Raw genomic sequence first — 20,383 nt, 5'->3', positions numbered from 1 at the left:
ATATACCACAATACTTCTTTTCTATACTCTATAAAAGAAAATTCTGTTGTTTTTTCCCTTGGGTTTAGGGCCCGGAGGTCAAAGTATTTCAGAAAATACCCTGCCTGGATCTTTGCTGATAGCTGTATTCGTTAACATCTCTCCTGAGAACATTGTTGCTAATGAAATACCAGGACCTTTTGATTTGGTAATTCTGTACCACTTTAACACAGAGGTTCCAGTGGAGTTCTAATGAAAATATTTAGAACAACTTTAATATTCCCAAAGTGTTGAAAGTACCTACTCTTTTTCCCTCTGTATGACATCATCCATTTTTTACTTCTGGGGCATAATAAATCTAAAGGTGATAAAATAAGACAAGGCTCCTGTAAAGAATAAGCAAAAGATGCCTGCAGATTTAAATTCAAAGATAAACTTTTAAGTTGTTGATGATGTGCATGCTTCTGTGCAGTTTACAAGATATATAGATTTAAATCATTCTCAGAACAAAAATTTTAAAAAGTCACTTTTCCTAAGACAGTCAGTACTGCCTGCCTCACTCCTGATTTATCTTCTCTATACACAGTCAATACAAATTTGGGACTAAATGTCACTTGTCTTTTCAAAGAAGAACTTGATTTACAATTCACTAGTTTTTCAATTAAATGTGGCATTATTTTCATTATTCTTCCTTATAAATTCCTACTGTTTCAACAATGTTTTTGCCTGTTTCTACTTCATCAAGCAACGAATCTTGTATTGAATTTGAGACATTGCTTCACTCCACTAGTAAGAGGTTTTGTTCAGGATAAAGTAGGACAATGAGTAAATCAAGGCCTGTGGGTTTCATGTTACTTGCCTGGCTTCTTATTTGGACCTAATATCAAATGTTAAACCTCCCCCTTAGTGTATACAAAGCAGAATAATTGGAAGGGGGAGTAAAGTAGGAGAGGAAGAGTCGAAGGAGAGCTTGCCACGCAAACACCTCAGATGTCAAGAGAAGCCCTCTCAATCACTGGCCCAGCAGGGGCATGGTAGAGACAGGCAGATAGAGGTTTGCCTCTAGGAAAGACGACACCACACATCTGCCCAGAGGTTCAGAGTCCAGTGGTGGGCTGGATCTTTGGGGGTGCTAAAAGCTACTTGGGCTGAGGACAGCATGGTATAAGGCAGCCAGACAGCTACCCTGGCTGCTGAGAGGACATCCCATGAGAGAAAGGCCTAGGTTAGGGGCCACGATATGCATACAATTAAGTTCTCAGAAAACATTTCATTCACTGGAATATATTAAATCTGGCCCTAGTTCTATGCTACCTTGCAAAAGACATTTCATTTCTCTGAATCTCAGTTTCCTCCATCCATAAAATGAGACTGACACTTCATTTGAATTTATTTTGAAGATGAAAGAAAAATTTGCATGTGAATGCCTTTAGCAAACTCTGAAGTGTTCCAGAACTATAGAGAATGACCAGAAAGGTGCCTCTATGTTACTACTCCCAGATATGCTCAAGTATTAATATTGTGGTCGCTAAACACCACTGACAGTTTTCTCATTGAGATTCTTCTGTGCAGTAAAATAGGAAAGCCAACACTTGAAGAAATATGCAATTCATCTGTAGAAATAAAAAAGTTATTTCCTTTTTGAATGAGGGAATAAGGCGACTTAGAAACCTTCATTTTTAAAAAACTGATCCTCACGGAAAGCAATTCAATAAAATAAGTACTCATTGTGAAGTAGCCTTTTCTAAGTAGCCCCTTCCACGCTACTTAGAAAGTAGTCACCATGCTAGCTGATTTGATTGTACTATTTCCTTGGCCTGTGATTAACTTGTGTAGCTGAGGGTAACCCCGAGTCGGGGAGAATACTAATATACACACTACTAGTGTAATCTGCTTGGGTTGCCATAACAAAATACCATTGACTGGGTGGCTTAAACAACAGAAATTTATTTTCTCACCGTTCTAGAGGCGGGAAGTCTTGAAATCAGGGTGCCAGCTGGTCAGTTTATGGTGAGGGCTCTCGCCTTGGGTTGCAGACAGTTGTCTTCTTACTGATGCTCATGTGATCTCTTCTTTGTGCCAGCACAGGGAGAGAGAGAGCAAGTGCTAGCTCTCTGGTGTCTCTTATAAGAGCACTATCCCGTCGCGAGGACCCCATCTTCATGACCTCATCTAACCCTAATTACCTTCTTAAACCTCCATCTCCAAGTACCATCACACTGGGGAGTTAGGGCTTCAACATATGAATTCTGAGTCATTCATTCTGTCCATAATGACTGCCTTGTACCGATGAAGGTACAGTTGACCCTCGAAAAACACAGCTTTGAATTTCAAGGGTCCACTTAGATGTGCATTTCTTTCACTAAATACATACTACAGGACTACACTGGCCCCCAGTTGGTTGAATGCGTGGATACAGGGAGCAGACTGTAAAGTTATACGCATATTTTCAACTTCCTGGAGGGTCGGTGCCCCTAACCCACAAGTTGTTCAAGGGTTAACTGTTCTCACATACTAATTTAGTTTTCAATTTTCTATAAACTAAAAAGGCATGCATATTTCAGAACTTGTTAATTAGCTGTAGCTATTAGCAAAGACTTTAAAGTTTATGAAACTTTAAAAAGAAATGGGAACATATTTCATGTCCTTGAACAAATGGAAAGACTCAACTTTGAAATATGTCCGTTTCCTCCGAGTTAATTTCAAACAAAATCCCAATGCAGGTTTGCTGAAAATTTTGCAAAATAATTCTGATTTTTATCTGGAAGAATAAAAATGTATCAATATCTAAGGAATTCTTGAAAAATAAAAATAGGTAGTATTTGACCTATAGCAGAAGTTTAAATGATATACTGTTGGCAAGGGAATTAATAGGTCAATCAAAAGAATAATGTATGATGTCTAGAAAAAGACAAAGAATTTGCATATGATAAAAATAGTTTTTAATCCGTGGTGGAAAAGATGGATTATTAAGTAACTGGCACTGGGGCAACTGGTTAACAATATAGGATTTTTTAAAGTCATATTCAAAATGAATCCCAGAAGGATTAAACTCTTAAAAGGAAGAAAAGAAGGAAAGAAAGCAAAAAAGGAAGAAAGGAAGGAGGAGAGGAAAGGAAGAAGAAAAAGAGAAAGGAAGGGAGGAAAGAAACTTGCAAACACTAAGAAAAATATAGGTAAATGTAAATATTTTAATATTACTTCAACAGAGATCTTTTAAAAAGTATGATACTCAAGAAAAGTAGTTGAGTATTAAAATACTAATAAAGTATGAAAATATTTTCAATATCACTAGAAATCAAAGAAATGCATGCAAAAATGGGATATCTTTTGGGGGAGGGCCTAGCACATTAGAAAAGATTATAAAGAAGGATAATACCAAATGTAGACAAGAGCACAGAAAAATGGGTGCACTGTTGTTGGAAATATAAATTGGTACACTCTGTTAAAATTATAGGTGACATGTATTAAATGCTTACTAATTACCCAACTGTTCTAAGTGTTTTGCATATGTTGTCTCAATTAATCCTCAGAATACCTACAATTATTATCATTTCCACTTTACCACTGAGAAAATTTAAGTACAGCTACAGCTAATAAATAACAAAACAAGGATTTAAACCCAGAAAACCTGACTTAGAAATATGTTGTACATGATATAAATTCATCCTAACAAAACAAAGATATTAAGAATATTTGTTGCAGTGTATACAGGCCCATAGTTCCTTATCAAAAACCTTGGGGGCATATATGTTTCAGAATTAAGAATTTCTCAGATTTGAAAAAGATAATAATGCATATACTTCATATTATATAACACCCCCTGGGAATACTATGGCAGCATCCCCAAACAATAATTTTGCGGTGAATCATATTCACATGAAGTCAGATATGTAAAAATTATAAATAGCTTAGTAGCTTCGTAGTTTTTACTGCCAAATAAGTTCATGTCAGGTCAGCTTTTACCACCACACAGGTTACAAAAAGGTTTTCAGAGCTTTTCATGTTTCAGAATGCAGATAGCAGATTGCAGTCCTATAATAGCTTAAAGCAAAAACAAAAAACCGAAAACTATTTGAAGGTTTTTAAGAAAATTGATTACATATATGTTTACATTGATGAAACATCAAGGTCTAAACTTTTTTAAAATTTCTTTTACTTGTGTGTATATGCAAATTTCCTTGCTTGAACTGAAGTGGATATTTTCTAAATTCAACTTGCAAATTCTGGAACTAAAATCTCCTTCTGATTCTCCTTTTTAACATCTTACCGTTACCACAAGGCTAGGAAATTCCTTGCCAAGTAAAACAGAAACTATACATAGTATCGAACTGGTGAAAAACTAGACTTGCTGGTTTAAGGTACTATAAATTACATGTTCACCTTCGCACATTAGCCCAATACAATTCCAAAGAAGTCAGCTTCCTTGATAGGAAAACTCTTAGCCAATGTGTCAGGGAAAAAAATCAGAAGAATAGGAGCCCCATTTCACTCCACTTTTACTTATTTTTTCTGAGTCATCAAATCCCAACAACATCATGTTTTGCTTTTTAAAGGTGGACTCTTATATAATCCCTTTATATCCTTCCAATAGTACCTATTAAATATTGGCAGGTTGTTGATATGATTAAATATTTGCTCAATTGGGGAACTCAATGACGTTACAGATAGTCTTGTTTCCTGTATTAGGAATAAACACAACGTTTTGTTTTGTTTTGTTTTCCCCTAACTTCCTCTTTGTATGCCACTAAACTCTCCTGTTGTTAATGCAAAGTCACACCAGCATTGCTGGCTGGTGCCATGCGTTATTTTCTATATTGCAAAATAGATAACAGCGCAGAGATGAGTCATTTTCATGTTATTACCTGCCCCACTGAGCACAACTGCTCCCAAAAAAAGATCCAGAATTGTATCTCTCAACACTTGGAGTGGTTTGCAGAGAGATATTTGCCCCACCCCTACACTCTATATATCTATGAGAATTTCATACTGTTTATTGCAATGAACAGTTAATTCCCAAGTAAAATTAAACCAAGCAAATTAGTTACCAAAAAAGTAAGAAAGAAAATAAAGCAAATAACACCAAAAAACTCAGACCTATGCACTGCAACAATTCTAATTGTTGTAAAGTCACCCAACAATAAACTTGGTAAAAGAAGACTCATATACAATATCACAAGAGAATAATCATTAATTTGACATACTCTAATTTTTAATTTAAAAGTATGGGAATGTATATACAATACAAATATCTACCAATTTACATAATATGATGTTTGCTTCAGATTACCATATATATCCTTTATTTTCTTAATTTATTCCTAAATATTTTATAGTTTGGTTGCAACTGTGAATGGAATAGTTTTTTAATTTTTAATTTTCTGATTATTACTAGTATAGAGAATAGTGAATGATTTTTGACTATTTTATATCTAGTCACATCATCAAAGTTTCTTATTAATTCAAGTATGGTTTTTAGTCAGATCATGTCATTATTTAAAATTGGGATCACTTAATCTCTGTGTTTTTAAATTTATACTAATTATTTTATTTTTCTTGTCCCTACTTCAAGACTGTGAAATAGTCCTCTGGATTTTCTTCTAGTAGCTTACAAGCTTTGTTTTCATATTTGGATTTATCCTGTGTGTGGTAGAGGCAAGGATCTAATCCTGTTTTCCTAAAGGGAAAGTTATCACCCTATGCTGACTTGTTTACTCTTTTGTAATGTCTTTTCTATTTATAACAAGTTCCTGCACCTGCATTGAGAGGTCATGCTGAAGAGTTTAAATCCTACAATGTCTGAGTAATTTCTAAAATGAAATTAAATTTTAAACCAGAAGACAATTAATATTTAAGTGGAAAGATTGTTGTTTTTCTGCTGCTAAATGGAAATGGGGGCTTGTGGACAAGTAAAGTTTAACTTTTTAAAAAAATTTTTATTTATTTTTGTCTGCGTTGGGTCTTCATTGCTGCGCGCAGGCTTTCTCTAGTTGTGGCGATTGGGGGCTACTCTTCATTGCAGTGCGTGGGCTTCTCATTGCGTTGGCTTCTCTTGTCACAGGCTCTAGAGCGCAGGCTCAGTAGATGTGGCGCACGGGCTTATTTGCTCCACAGCATGTGGGATCTTCCCGGACGAGGGCTTGAACCTGTGTCCCCTGCATTGACAGGCGGATTCTTAACCACTGCGCCAGCAGGGAAGTCCTGTAAAGTTTAATTTTGTAAAAAAAAAAAGTATATTTTTGCATTCCTGAATTGTAGTTGTACAGTTTAAGTCTACTACAAGGCTAATAACCTATTACAATATCCACTTAGGCTGTGGAATTTCAACTTTGTCTTTTTTCTTTCCCTACATTTGATCATTATCTGCCATATTCAGTTATTCTGTTAGAGAAATAATACAAAATCCTAGGAAGTCCAGATTGATATTGCCTAATTGATTTTGTTGCTCAGAGAATTTTCCAGATAGACTTGATTCAAGCCTAGTGACTCCAGAAGATTATAGTGAAGAAAAAAAATGGCTGGTTATTCCATAAGAGCCTATCACACTCATTATGCGAGGGACTGCGGGTTGAACAGTGAGAGTGAAAAAAAAAGTCCCCGCCGTGATGGAATTGACAGGCTAGTGGCGGAGGCAGACGGTACTCAATAATGACACGAACAAATATAAAATTACGACCATGCTGAAATATCTGAAGGAATAGTACCTGCTTCTATAAGACCATATAATATGGGAACCTGACCTAATCTCAAGGTCAGGAAGGAAGTGTCGGGAGCTGAGATCTGAGATTTGACTGATAAATAAGGGTCAATGAGGCAAAGGAGATGAAAGGAGAAGACGTTCTAGGCAAAGGTTCTCGGAGGGAAGGAGACTGAATGGGTTAAAGCACCGGAAGAAAGCATCTCAAGTGACGAAAAGTGGGATGAGGAGGTAGAGGCCAGGCCTGCAGACACTGGCCTATAGTCAGGACAAGGTAAGAATTCGCTCTCTTATTTACCAAAACAACAACAACAACAAAAAAAATGGAAGAGGAAAAGGAGAAGTCTTCCCATCATTGTTTTCCAAAGCCTGACTCAGAACATAGGCAAAGCATTAGAAAGGAGAGTTTGAGAAAAGTGGAGGCTCCTCTCAAGATGAAAAAAATTTCCTCCAGGTGTGGGGAGAAAAGAAAGGTCCTGAGAGCCACACAGGAATGAGGAAGATTATAGCCCGGGTCACTGAGATGGACATTGTTTGAAGGTCAAATAACTACGGGAGCTGAGTTGACTTTGCAGATGGCCCAGTGCCCCCTGGGATGGGCAGTGTCCATTGCCCCTCCCTCCTCATGGCATCCAGGGGAATCATTCTTCCACAGCAGCCAGTACTTTGTTTGGTGACCGTCTTGCAGAAGTGGTTCCAGTCTTAGCCCCAAGACCTTGGCAGATCTTGTCCACTTCTCCATGTGAGCAGCCTGCCTTTCAACTGCCCAAGAGAAGGGCAGGTGGACCTTGGATGCCTCCGAGATGGCGGCGGGGATGAGGAAGAGAAATCTTCCCATTCCTGAAATAGGACCTAAACGGAGCTCATTTAAGATCCCTGTAAACTGTCCCCCCTCCTCCCAACATACTCTCCCAGTGCTGAAACCATTTCCTTTATGTTAAGATAAATTATAACCTGGAAGGAAAGAATGTGTCTATGGAACAAATAGATAAGGTCATGCTGTAAGACATACATCTTTACAAGACAATAAAATAGATTTCAACAGTCTCATATTAACATTTTTTTAAAAATTGAAGTAGTGATTTATAATGTATTAATTTCTGCTGTACAGCAAATTGATTCAGTTATACATATATATACATTTTAAAAATATTCTTTTCCATTATGGTTTATCACAGGATATTGAATATAGTTCCCTGTGCTGTACAGTAGGGCCTTGTTGTTTATCCATCCTATATGTAAGAGTTTGCATCTGCTCACCCCAAACTCCCAGTCTGTCCCTCTCCCACCCCACATATTAACATTCTTGATTCCCTTTCTGCCACTTCTCTATAAATATTATGACTATTGTGTGTAATTAGGAACCACAGGGTAAATAATAACCAGGGTTCTCCTAATTCTCTGTTTTGAGGTGTGGTTTATCGGGGGTAGCTTGAATTATGTTAGGCCAGTGCTCTCAAATGGTCTCACTGGGAATGAACATCCTTCTTGGAATAAAACATCCTCAATACTATTGGGAAAAAAAGTAAATGATCCACCTGAAAGCTATGTCTTTTAAGATTCAAGCCTCAAAAGGAGGATCTGAAAACAGTTGAGGAGGGAAAAAAACAACATGACAAAAGGCAAAATTAATGTTTAAAAACAAATGATTCTCTAATAAATGATTTCCCCCTCCTTTATTTTTTTTCTTATCTAGTATAGTAACAAGATGTGTTGGTCTATATAACAGGCTGGGGCTCAAGAAGGAATAATAAAAGTATATTTTAGGAGATGGAAAGCACAACAGATAAGGTTCGTTCTCTAATTTTTAATTTTGGATCTTTGGTGTTTTAATCATATTCTGCAGCTATCCTTAACATAAAAGATAGAATATATATTTTTAAATTTATTTATTTATTTTTGGCTGTGTTGGGTCTTCGTTTCTGTGTGAGGGCTTTCTCTAGTTGTGGCAAGCGGGGGCCACTCTTCATCGCGGTGCGCGGGCCTCTCACTATTGCGGCCTCTCTTGTTGCGGAGCACAGGCTCCAGACGCGCAGGCTCAGTAGTTGTGGCTCATGGGCCTAGTTGCTCCGTGGCATGTGGGATCTTCCCGGACCAGGGCTCGAACCCGTGTCCCCTGCATTGGTAGGCAGATTCTCAACCACTGCGCCACTAGGGAAGCCCTAGAATATATATTTTTAGAACTATTTGCTGTCCTCTCCAAATTCTGTTGTCACTTGAGTGACCACTGTTCTCAGCTGGAGTATCATTCACTGCTTTGTGATGAGCACATGAACAGGAGCCGGTGCCTTTAAAATTATTCACTGACAATCCGCTTTTCTTCTCACACGACTCCACCTCCCCCTATTTCAAAATGAGAAGCCAGACTTCTAAAAAACTATCTCACATAACGCCCCTGGTTAGAAGATGGTTCTTTGGATTTTTATTTTCTGTAAGAACCATCTCCACAAATTCGGCAACTGTTTTTTTTTTTTTTTTTTTTTACTTTCAGTAATGTGTGGAATAGATACACTGTGCTGATCAGTTCAAAAACGTCTGAGTCTGGGGAAGACCTGGCTCCTAATTAACTGCCCAGAGAATGGTTTCACTGTGTGGAAATCCGTTAAGTACTTCTAGTGGTTTTTGTGGGGCCTGAGGGAGATGATATATGTTTTTAATCAGGCAAACTAAAAAGCTAACACTTTTTAATGACTTAGCAGCCCACTGCTATGAAGACTCCAGATGTTCAAAGCTCTGGAGAGCAACTCTAGAAATCCTTGTCAAGTTCCATAGGCCCATGGGATCGTTGTATAAGCTTAGCCTTTGAATAAATACTACCTGTGCGGTTTTTTTTTTTCTTTTTAATTTTAAGATTGTTAAAGGTACAGGATATTTTGGGTTGTTGTTTACTTTAAAAGAACTGAAAAACGCATTGAAATCTGAGATGTACTTGGAATAAAGGTAATTTATAAGTGTCTACATCTCTCCTACTAAACTCAGAGTAGTATGAAAGAAGGTTACCTGTGTTTTTGAATCTCTTCTGATTAACAGCCCCTTCTGAGAATTCAAATAAAGCTTTGGACTTTCTCCAGAGAAAGGACGTGCATATAAAATTTGTTTAAGATTTCACTATTAAGAAACCCTACTTCATCTTTCCACCGCATATAAAGTATTCAGTATTAAAAGTTATACAAACTGTTAAAAAGAGAAAAAAATACTCTCAGTCTCTGAGGATATTAAGCTAACATCCCACCTCTCCCTCTTCTTTTTCAAACTCTTCAATGTTACCAATAAATACTTAAAGAAATTGTAAGAGAATTATTTTTCTAAACTTGTATTTGAGTTAAGCAGTTTGGTCTTTTGCACATTCTTTTTAACTTTCTTCTTTGACTGTTATTTTTAAAAGCTTGCTTGTGTACTTTTACAAGGAAATAACTCCCCTTGCCAAATCCAATTAATAAATAGAACTGTCTGAGGCCTTGGCTCTCTAGAAGCTGAACACAGAGTCCGAAATTAGCCCCCGGCTGAATCTCCACCACCAGGACTTGGTCATTTTGACACTCAGAGATATTATCATCTGGTGAAGCATCTGAAACACAATGTTTAAAAAGTGAACCCTACAGACCCCAAGCTAACCTCTTCAGAATGATGTATTTTCTGTTTTCAGAGCAAAGAAAATAAAGATTGAATCATAGGATCACTATTAGTTGATCTATTTCTGAAATGGGAAGAGGACTGTCACATAGGGGTAAGATATTATTTCGAGAGCTTTCTCTGCCAGTGCATTGTGTTAGGTAGCGAGAAGGGATAAAGAGCAGGGAAAGACCTCATCCCTACCTTGGATTTTGCCATCTGGTTGGGAAGACAGAATAAACACACTGGGTAATAAAAGCCATTGTATGCTAAGGTTCAAATCAGTGTGGTAAAAGAATTCCTAGAGTACAGAGAAAAGCTTGGCATGAGCTGCTCTAGTCAGGAAGCTCTCCTGCAGGGGGTCCCAGGCCTGGACAGGTGGAGTGCAGGGCAATAAAGCCAGGTTGGAAGAATTCAGAGGTTTTTAATTTGATATTTTTTGTGCTGTATATAAGGAAGAAAGAGTGTACATCTACAGTATCTCCAAATGTAGGTTGTAGAAGAGTCCATGAAGTCACTTGGGGCTTCGTACATGTTGTAGATAAATCTACAAAAGGCCACCCTTGAGTGCATAAAGCTCTGAAGAGAAAATGCCCTTCCATTCCATATGTGCATGGAATCTTCACAGGAAACCAAAAATTGATTAAAACGGCAATTCCTGCCCTAGATATGAAAGAAAAAGTTAGAGGGGCCTAAGCTTGGGCTTCTGTAGGATATCTGGGGTAGGGTTGGCTGAAAGATCAAGTAGGGAAAACCCGAGTCCAAAAGAGCGCTGAGGTCAGGGAAATTATTTTGGGAGCTAGAAGTTCATATCAAGTATGTTAAGGAGTGGCTGGAAAGGCATCTGGCTCATGTTACTTCTTCCTCCTGCCCCAGCAGCAGCAAGGTGACTTAGAAGGAGCACGAGTCTGCCTGCTTGCAAGGGTGTGAAGAAAGAGCAAACCACCACCCCACTACACTTGCTATTTGGTTTACTTTCCAGTGATTCAGTTTCTCAGTAACTTTAACCTTAACCGGTTTAAGAATGAAAGGTATTCTAAGTAGTCTATTCAAAATCAGGTCCCACTCCCCACTCCCCAATTCCAAACCATTAAAACTTAAGGCTCCACTTAAACCAGGTTTGTGCTATTAATAAGGTCTTATGTAGGTGAAAAAATCACTAAGTTAATGATAGAATAGGGGAGCCAATTCTAGATGGAAGTGGTTAGTTTCCTCATGGTCTCACAAACGTCTATTTCTGCCCTTCTATTGTATGACAATAGTAACACTAGCTACCTACATTGGATGCTTACAATGTGCCTGGCACTGTGCTAAGAATTTTATGTTCACTATTTCATGGAACATCGAAATAGCAATAACACTGTGAGGCAGATATTGTCCTGATTTTACACATGGGGAAACCAGTAAATGGTCAAGCTGGAATCCAAGCACGTTAGAGGATGACTCTAACCTCATCCCCCTACATCCTCCCTCCTCCTGGAATGCCCTTCCCGCTCCACGCTGCCCACCCAAATTGAGCAAAGGCCCAGCTTAAATCCTATGTCCTCTGGTAAATGCTCCTACTGCCTACCTTGGCCTCATCTCAGAACTTGTAAAGCACTTATTTACTGAACTCAGAACAGCACATTGGTAAAACATGGAGAGGTGGTAATTTCATAACCTAATCAGAGTTAAAACATATTGAGTACTTACCATGTATGAGGAATTGTTCTAAGAATTATGTATGGATTAACCGACTTAACTCTCACGACAAGGCTATGAGGTCAGTGCTATTATTATTTCCACTTTACAGATGGGAAAATTAAGGCAGAGAGAGGTTAAGTAACTGTCCTAAGAGCACAAGCATTAGTATGTGTGAACATGTAGAATAGTATCTGGTGTACAGAGTATGTAGGGGTTATTTATTATTATTATTTCATTCTACTTCCTCTCCAAAAATGTTCTGTCTCCATTCAGTTGATTCTTCTTCCCAGGAAAAAAAGAATGCATCTTCAATGAGTCAAATGCTGGGTTCATAGTGGTCATTTCATTTCATTCATTTATTGAACACCCACCATGAGCCAGGACTTGGCCAAGCCCGAGCTGTAGAGACTGGGCAGTAGAACCAGAAACTGCATCTCAGGTTTCAGAAGAGCATGAAATAGTAAGAGGTCATTAAAGTTAATCTAGAATGGTGTGTGTGAGTGATTACTATAATAAACCTTGCCAATGTTTAATCCACAGGAGATTGGTCCCCTCACTATTCTCTTATCTAATTTCCACTCACCTTTCAGGTCTCAGCTTAATATTGCTTCCTCTTGGAAGCCCTCCCGATTCCCAAGACCTGTGTTAGGGATTTTTTCCTGTGTGCTCCCACAGTGTTCTATACTTCCCAGCTTCTTTTCTTCATAGTTTTCTTGTCTAGCTCCTCAGCCAGACCATAAGCTCGGTGAGGAACTAAGCCACACACATCTTTTTCAGCCTTGCATTCTCAGCATTTAACAATATCTAATCCTGGCACTTAGTGGGACCTCAGTAAATAGTTGTGTGAAAAAGTGATTCTGTATCTGGACTGAAGAGGTGCAGGGAACTTAGGTCCCCAGTATATTTATAGGAGACGTCCAGAAAGTTGCTCTGCTAGGAATCTCTTATTATCATAAAGCACATGAGGATCACGTGCTCCTAAGGTGACTCTCAGACCAGGCCAACATCCAAGGTCACACTGTTTAAGTACTCAGAAAATATCTTGATTTCTGATTCCTAGATGACCTTTGCCCACTAGCCTATTAAAGACCTTCATGTGATAGATTATCCTTGATGGTGTGTGTCTGTAATGAAGGCTTAAGTCCAGTCTTGGCCTTTGAGCACAGGTGGGAGAAGTGCTCCTTTTTAAGAACTCAGCTTCTGAGGTGTAGACAAGCTTGAGAGAGACTGGAAGGGAATCCAAACAGTGTTGTATTATTGGACTTGTAGGGGATGTACAAGTATCCTTGTCAGCTTCAGAAGGGTCAGTGAGTATGCTGTTCACTGAAAAATTTCATACATTGCAAGGAGATGAAATGGTGTGGAGAATGAAATGAAATGTCACCCACAGTGAAATGAAATGTCTGGGGGAAGGAAAAGGAGGCTGACAAGGATGACATAGTTGACAGTCATGGGCAGACAGCGTTTAGCATAAGTTAATTTACTAGCCAGCTCAATCCAAAAGGATGCTTATATCTGCCTCACACTATGATATATTAGACTCTAACATGATGGGAGGAGGGGGAGAAAATAAAGGCCATTTCCAAGGGCATAATGTATTTTATGTATGAATTGCAGAAGCACAAGAGAGACCAGGAAGAAATTGTTTTTCATCTTTTTTAGACTCCTGCCATCCTCCTGTCTATGCCAGCTCCTTCTCTGGAATGCAAGGCCCAAGCAGCTTGATGCATCAAGTTAAACTATGTATCTCCATGGAGGTGAATAAGAGATTTCACTGGGAATCAGCCAGAGATACGCATATACCACGAGTTAGAATTTGAAAGCAAGTCAGCCATGTGACAGACATGTCTCTTAGAATATGACTTTGTACTGGAGATTGGTAAATAAACCTCTGGTTGTAATCCAAAAACATTTAAAATGAATAAGACCTTGGTTTCTAAAAGCTTGAAATATTCGGAAAGACTAGATGACAACTTGATTTAGTGCTTTTCTAATTATCAATAGCTGACAAAAACAATTCCTAGTAAAGCATCTGAGAGTTTTGATTTTCTCCCTAAGGATACAGGGAGAGAAGCACAGAAGCAATTACACAGACAAACACCAAAGAGGTAATGACAATAAAACACCATTAGGCGTGAGCCACTCCCCTTGGAACACCCTGGACAGAGTAGGTGTTCAACTTCCTTTAAACGAGGCTGGGGTGAGGGTTTCCTTCTGAAGGAGGACTGAGGTCTTCTGACATTTGAAAGTGACTGGAGTGACGGTCCGGGGACCCTGCCATCACTGTCAGTTGTCACGTGCTGGTCAATTGCAGTAAAGGCCCAGGGAAAAGAAGAGCCAATGTCCTGGCCAGGATGACTATGCCCAGTCTGGGTGTGGCTCCCACCTCTGCAGCCCTTCTTCCTGCCTGATCTCAAGGTGCCAGGGGAGCACTCAGGTGGGTGGGAGAGTGGGAGCTGCAGATAGAATACCTTGCCTACCGCTGGCTGTAATTTGATTTGCAAAGAGTCTATACTCTTTAAATTTTGGATTTAAATATAAAATGGAATCATATTATAAATGCACTTCAGAAGTTGATTGTGTAAAGGACCTCCATGGTGTATCTTCCCTCAAGTGCAAACTCTCTTACTATAAAGCAAAACAGTACCTATAGTAATATTTTAACCAATATAGCCTTTAAATTTGACTTTTAAATGGCAGGTTTTCTTTTCTTATGGTGAAATACCTTTATATTCTGAAATCTATTTCTGTAATCATTCTGTGTTCCAAAGCAATAGGTTAATAAGTCATTGAAACGTAAAATATATTCAGTAAATTGTTTTTAAGGTACAGGACAACAAAAAGTTGCCCTCTTTAAATTTTGTGAGGTAGAAATCTATTTTTGCTATTATTTCATTAAAAAAATACTAATTGGACATACAGAAAGTAAAAAGGACATAGCATAAAGGTCAGTTGGTATAGCCTGACAACAAACACAGATGAAATATAATTTTACAAATATATACATAGTGTTTGAGTTGAGAAGAATTGCAATATGAAATTTTGTTTTACAATATTACATTTATATAATTGTTAGTTTGATACACATTTATCAGCTTGTGGTTATATATTCAATGAGATATCATGAAGTAGAGCGTAAATGTTCAATTTATTCTCATATTTTGCCTTTATCTTTCACTATTAAGCTCTGTTTCTCATAGATTTGTTAACAAAAATAGAAGTGACACTCTTCATGGCATTTCCCTTAATTTGGAATATTCTGTGCAAACTGAAGCAAGTTCACAGCGCTGTTGCCACGCTCATTTTCTGCTGGGCCCTGAAGAACCCAGGTGCCTATAAGAAACTCCTACTCAGTGATTCCGCTTAGCTGAGACTGGGCAGCTGGAGGCCCCGGGGCCTCAACTCAGGGCCTGCAGGGTTTATAGGGAAAGATGCCTTGACCTGTGAAAACTTCCCTTGGACCAGGGCTGTGCTATCACCCAGCATCTGGGAACCACTGTCCTACAGGATATAGGTAAAGGTCAAGTTTGCTTTTAATTGTCAACAATCGTGAGATAATTTGCTGTAGTAAGAATAACAAGTTAATCACAAAGAGTAAAAGAATTTCCTGTCTTATAAATGCATAGTCTCCCCCTTTTGTCCATTTCCTGCAATAGGTCACACATTGTAGTGGGTCGAATAATGACCCTCCCCCAAAATTCATATCCACCCAGAACTTCAGAATGTGGACTTATTTGGAAAGAGGGTCTTTGCAGACGTAATTAGTTAAGGATCTTGAAATGAAATCAGGCTGGATTTAGGGCAGGCCCTGAATTCAATGACCAGTGTTCTTTTAAGAAGAGGAAAGACTGTGCCAGGAACTGACACAGTGCTGTAGGTCAATTACACCTCAACAAACAAACAAACAAAAAGTCATAGAAAAAGAGATCAAATGTGTGGTTACCAGAGGTGGGGAGTGGGGGGAGGGAGAGTTGGATGAAGTCAGTCAGAAGGTATGAACTTCCAGTTATAAGGTGAATAAATACTAAGGATGGAATGTACAACATGATAAATATAATTAACACTGCTATATGTTATATGTGAAAGTTAAAAGAATAAATCCTAAGAGTTCTTATCACAAGGAAAAGGGTTTTTTTTTCTTTTTCTTAATTCTGCATCTGTAGGAGATGATGGATGCTCACTAACTTTATTGTGGTCATCATTCCACGGCATATGTAAGTCAAATCAGGACGCTGTAGCTTACACAGTGCTGTATGTCCATTATATCTCAACAAAACTGGAAGAAAAAAATTCACCCCTAAAATAATAAAAATGAAAAGAGGAGAGGTCACAAGACAGAGGCAGAGATTGAGGTGAGGCTGCCACAAGCCACGGAATGCCAGGAGCCACCAGAAGCTGGAAGACACAAGAAAAGGTTGTCTCTTGGAGCCTTCAGACGGAGCATGGCCCTGCCGACACCTCCATTTTGGACTCTGGCCCCTGGAACTGTGAGAGAATAAATTTTTGTTGTAAGTCACCGAGTTAGCAGCCCTAGGAAAGTAATACAAACATCTTTTGCTTTTTATGACTCAGTTCTCTTTCTGCTATACCCTTTGCAAGAATGTGCTTATTAAACTCAACAAGTGAATCTTTGTGGAATCTCTTTGTTGACTAAGGAACACCCTTGCCAGTTTTCAGGCTCCATCTGTTGGTCATCTGTCTTGACTTCTCACCCTGTGCCATTTATCCTGTTTTTGCTTCTGTTTGCTTCCTTGTGCTCTGCGAGTGTACTTGTACAGAGAGATGGATGCCTCATCTGCTGTTCCTTTTTCCACGTAATGCCTGAGGAGACTGGGAACCAACTGAGAGGATTTATACTTGGAAGAATCAGTTATGCTCAGGCCTTTTCTAAGACTTTCTTGCTTTTACTATTCATCTTCTGACATCAGCATACAGGCATTTCCCACTGATATTTATAACTACTGGCCCATTTCAGAGACTCTCTCTTTTACCAAAACATTGTCTCCCTATTTGGTAATCCCTTCCCAGCTGCTGCCTGTCTGCTCTGGAGCTACAGTAATCCCCTACTAAATGCAAGGCTGAAAGCAGACTCACGGCTCTTTTTTAAACAACTCACGTCATAATTTAAGAAAGTACACACGTATTTATGGAGGCCCAGGTAAGGGCCTGGCCTGGTATAGGAGGGCTTCATGTGTATGTATCCTCACGGATCCATCTATCAAGAAGGAGAGAGATCCCTTAGTCTTCATTTCCAGCCCTCTGGCCTCCCCATATGCTGGGGTCCTCTCTCCTCTAAGTCCACCAGCAGCACAGATAGGGTTGTTTCCTTGCTCAGACACCTAGAATTTCTCCAGGTAATGTGAAAACAAAGGAGAAATACTTCCTCTGCTGTTCCTGAGTCCTATTTTGTCTGTTAGGTAATAACGCAGAGGGGAAATGAGACCATCTATGCAGCAGACACCCCTCAAATCCTCCTGTCCTGGGCTGCCCTCTCTCCTGTGGACCACCCCTCTCCCTGAAACCCCCCTCCTGTCTCCCTGATGCCAGTTCCCAAAGGGAACCTGCCAGAGCCGGGTGAAAGCATCATTGGAGCAGGGAACCCTGGAGTCGCCGGGCTGTAGGGAGATCTGGAGGGCTTGTAGGGGAGAAGCCTGGGCAGCAGGGGTGATGGGGATTCTTGCGGAGCTTGAGGCAACACCACGGTCAACCCGTACAGAAAAATTTACCATTTTAACAACTGGTATGACCATTGGAGGGTGGCAGCGGGTACCAGCCCTGCATCACTGTGTGACCAACACTAAGTGACTTAATCTCACTAAAACCCAAATTCCTCATGTGTCAAAGGAGTCATATTTGTCTGCCTACACAGCATCATAATGGGTCATAGTCTGTGATGGATGCTTACTGTTTAACAGCAGGATTTAGGCGGATTTTATTTTAACTTTACCTTTATATTGGCCAGGACTACCTGTAAAACCTTGAGCAAATTATTTACCCTGTCTGTGCTTCTTTCCTCATCTGTAAAATAAGAGTTAAAAATAGTCCCCACCACACAAGGTTGTTGTGAAGATTACATGACTTGGTACATGGAGGGTGGTTGGAACAGTGCCTGGCCCAATAATTAGGTGGCACTGAGTTGGTAGTTACCTAAGTCCCATAACTTGAAGGAGAGGTTCTGGGCTCTAATCATGAAAATGAAACCCCCAAGGATGACAGGAAAGGGAAGCTGTACTTTTGTTTTGTTTGCTAGATATTTCTATTATCAGATGCTGATAGCTACCAAAACAAACAGAAAAGGTAAAAAGGATTATTTTCCAAACCTTACATGCTTTCTAAAAAAAAAATCTGTCATAAAATACCATGCAGCCTCTTTTCTTGTCAACTTCATTAGTTTTCTACTACTCCCTTATGGGATCTTAGGCAAATCATTTCACTTGCCAGAGCCTCATTTTCTCTTCTGTTAAACAGGGACAAGCACATGGGAATCAAGCAAGATAAGGTATATGGAAGTCCTTTGAAAATGAGAAACATTGTGTAAATATTATGAAGGAAGACATCTTTATGATTTATTTAGTAAGCACAAACTTCTTTTTAGGGTTGAAAATGTTCCCATAAGATGCATTAAAGCCTTAAGGTAGACAAAAGACCTATGGAGATACTGGAAAGGATGGGGGATGATGGTGTATCTTGAAGGTGGTAGACCAGAAGACTGAAGAGGGACTTAACGGATGGTATTCAGATACAGAAAAATTTAGCGAGGATTCTGTCCACCTGTTTTCCATCTTCACTGATGACAGAATAAAAGAAAATGAGGACTTCCCTGGTGGCGCATTGGTTAAGAATCCGCCTGCCAATGCAGGGGACACGGGTTCAAGCCCTGGTCCAGGAAGATCCCACATACCATGGAGCAACTAAGCCCGTGTGCCACAACTACTGAGCCTGCGCTCTAGAGCCCGTGTGCCACAACTACTGAGCCTGTGTGCCACAACTGAGGCCCGTGCGCCTGGAGCCTGTGCTCCGCAACAGGAGAGGCCACCGCAATGAGAAGTCCACACCCCGCTTGCCTCAACTAGAGGAAGCCTGTGTGCAGCAACGAAGACCCAACGCAGCCAAAACTAACTAACCAAATAAATTTTAAAGATTGATTCTTTAAAAAAAAAAAAAAGGAATAAAAGAAAATGGGCATCAACAGGAGGGATTTGGACTAGACACGAAGAATTTTTCTGCTAATGAGGGTTTTAAAAAATTGAAATGCATGGCTCAGTCTGCATGGGGTTTCTTCTCTGAAGGTCCACAGATCCAGGGTTTGCTAGGACTGAGGAACGCTGGCTGAGAAATGGAAGAGAACCACCCATGCCTAGAATATCCTAGCCGTTCCCAAACTGCCATGTCCACATCCACACTTTTCTTGAACAAATTTACATTTTTATGCTTTGCTAATTTACCGATTCATGTGCATCCTATATCTAAATTAGCATTCTTGTTTATTCCAGGGTTGTTGTGTCTACAGGTTAGGAGCACAGACTTGGGAGTCAGGGAGCCTGGTTCCAATCCTGATTTTGCCCCCTTTCAGCTGTGTCACCTTGGTTCATTACAATAGCAATCAATTTTTCTATACCTTAGTTTCCTTACCTGTAAAATGGAGATAATAATCGTTCTTATCTCAAGGGTGGTTGAAAGCATACCTGGCACAGAGCAAATACTCAGAAGTGGTAGCCAGCATTATACTAAAGCCCTCTCTTCATGGTTTCAAAGAGATCTCACACTTGGAGATCTGTTCTGTTAGTTCAGTGTTTCATACGTGTCAACTTTCTAGTCTGTAGTATATTCTTCTTCATCTCTAAAAAAAAAAAATCCATTCTCACAGGAAAGTACATTTCTCTCCTTGTTTACTCTAGTTGCCATTCTCTGAACTTTCTCAAGCTCCATTACATCTGCCTTGAAGGGAAGTGACCTGGAATTGTTCAAGTGATATCCTCCCTAAAGGCAGAGAGATGGACTGAATAATTTATTAAAGTACATCCTGGCAATATGAATCTATGCAATGACTCTTAGGTTAAGGGAATTTTCATTTTTAGACTGCTTCATCGGTTAGCAGAGATCTCTTTATAACACTAGAGGTCACTGTTCAAGCAATATTTCAAAAGCATCAGCTTTACACCAGCAATAAAATCGAGAGAAGATCCTTCAGATCACGCCAAGTGAGAAGTTGGCATGAGAAGTTGAGGGCAAGAAGTTGAGGGCAAACTACCAAGGGTAGTTTGAAGGCAACAGCTGGGATTTTTTCAAGTTCCTAAATTAAAATCCACTTCTAATCTCCTCCTGTTTCTCACCCCTAGAAAACAAATCTGTTTCCCCTGTGGTAGTAAGACCCCTACCCAGGGAAGAACTGGGATGGAAAGGTGTGCTCTG

Source organism: Eschrichtius robustus, chromosome 4, assembly GCF_028021215.1.
Source record: "Eschrichtius robustus isolate mEscRob2 chromosome 4, mEscRob2.pri, whole genome shotgun sequence".
Classification (NCBI taxonomy): domain Eukaryota; kingdom Metazoa; phylum Chordata; class Mammalia; order Artiodactyla; family Eschrichtiidae; genus Eschrichtius; species Eschrichtius robustus.
The sequence above is the reverse complement of the archived record's forward strand: the minus strand, read 5'-3'. Positions refer to the sequence as shown.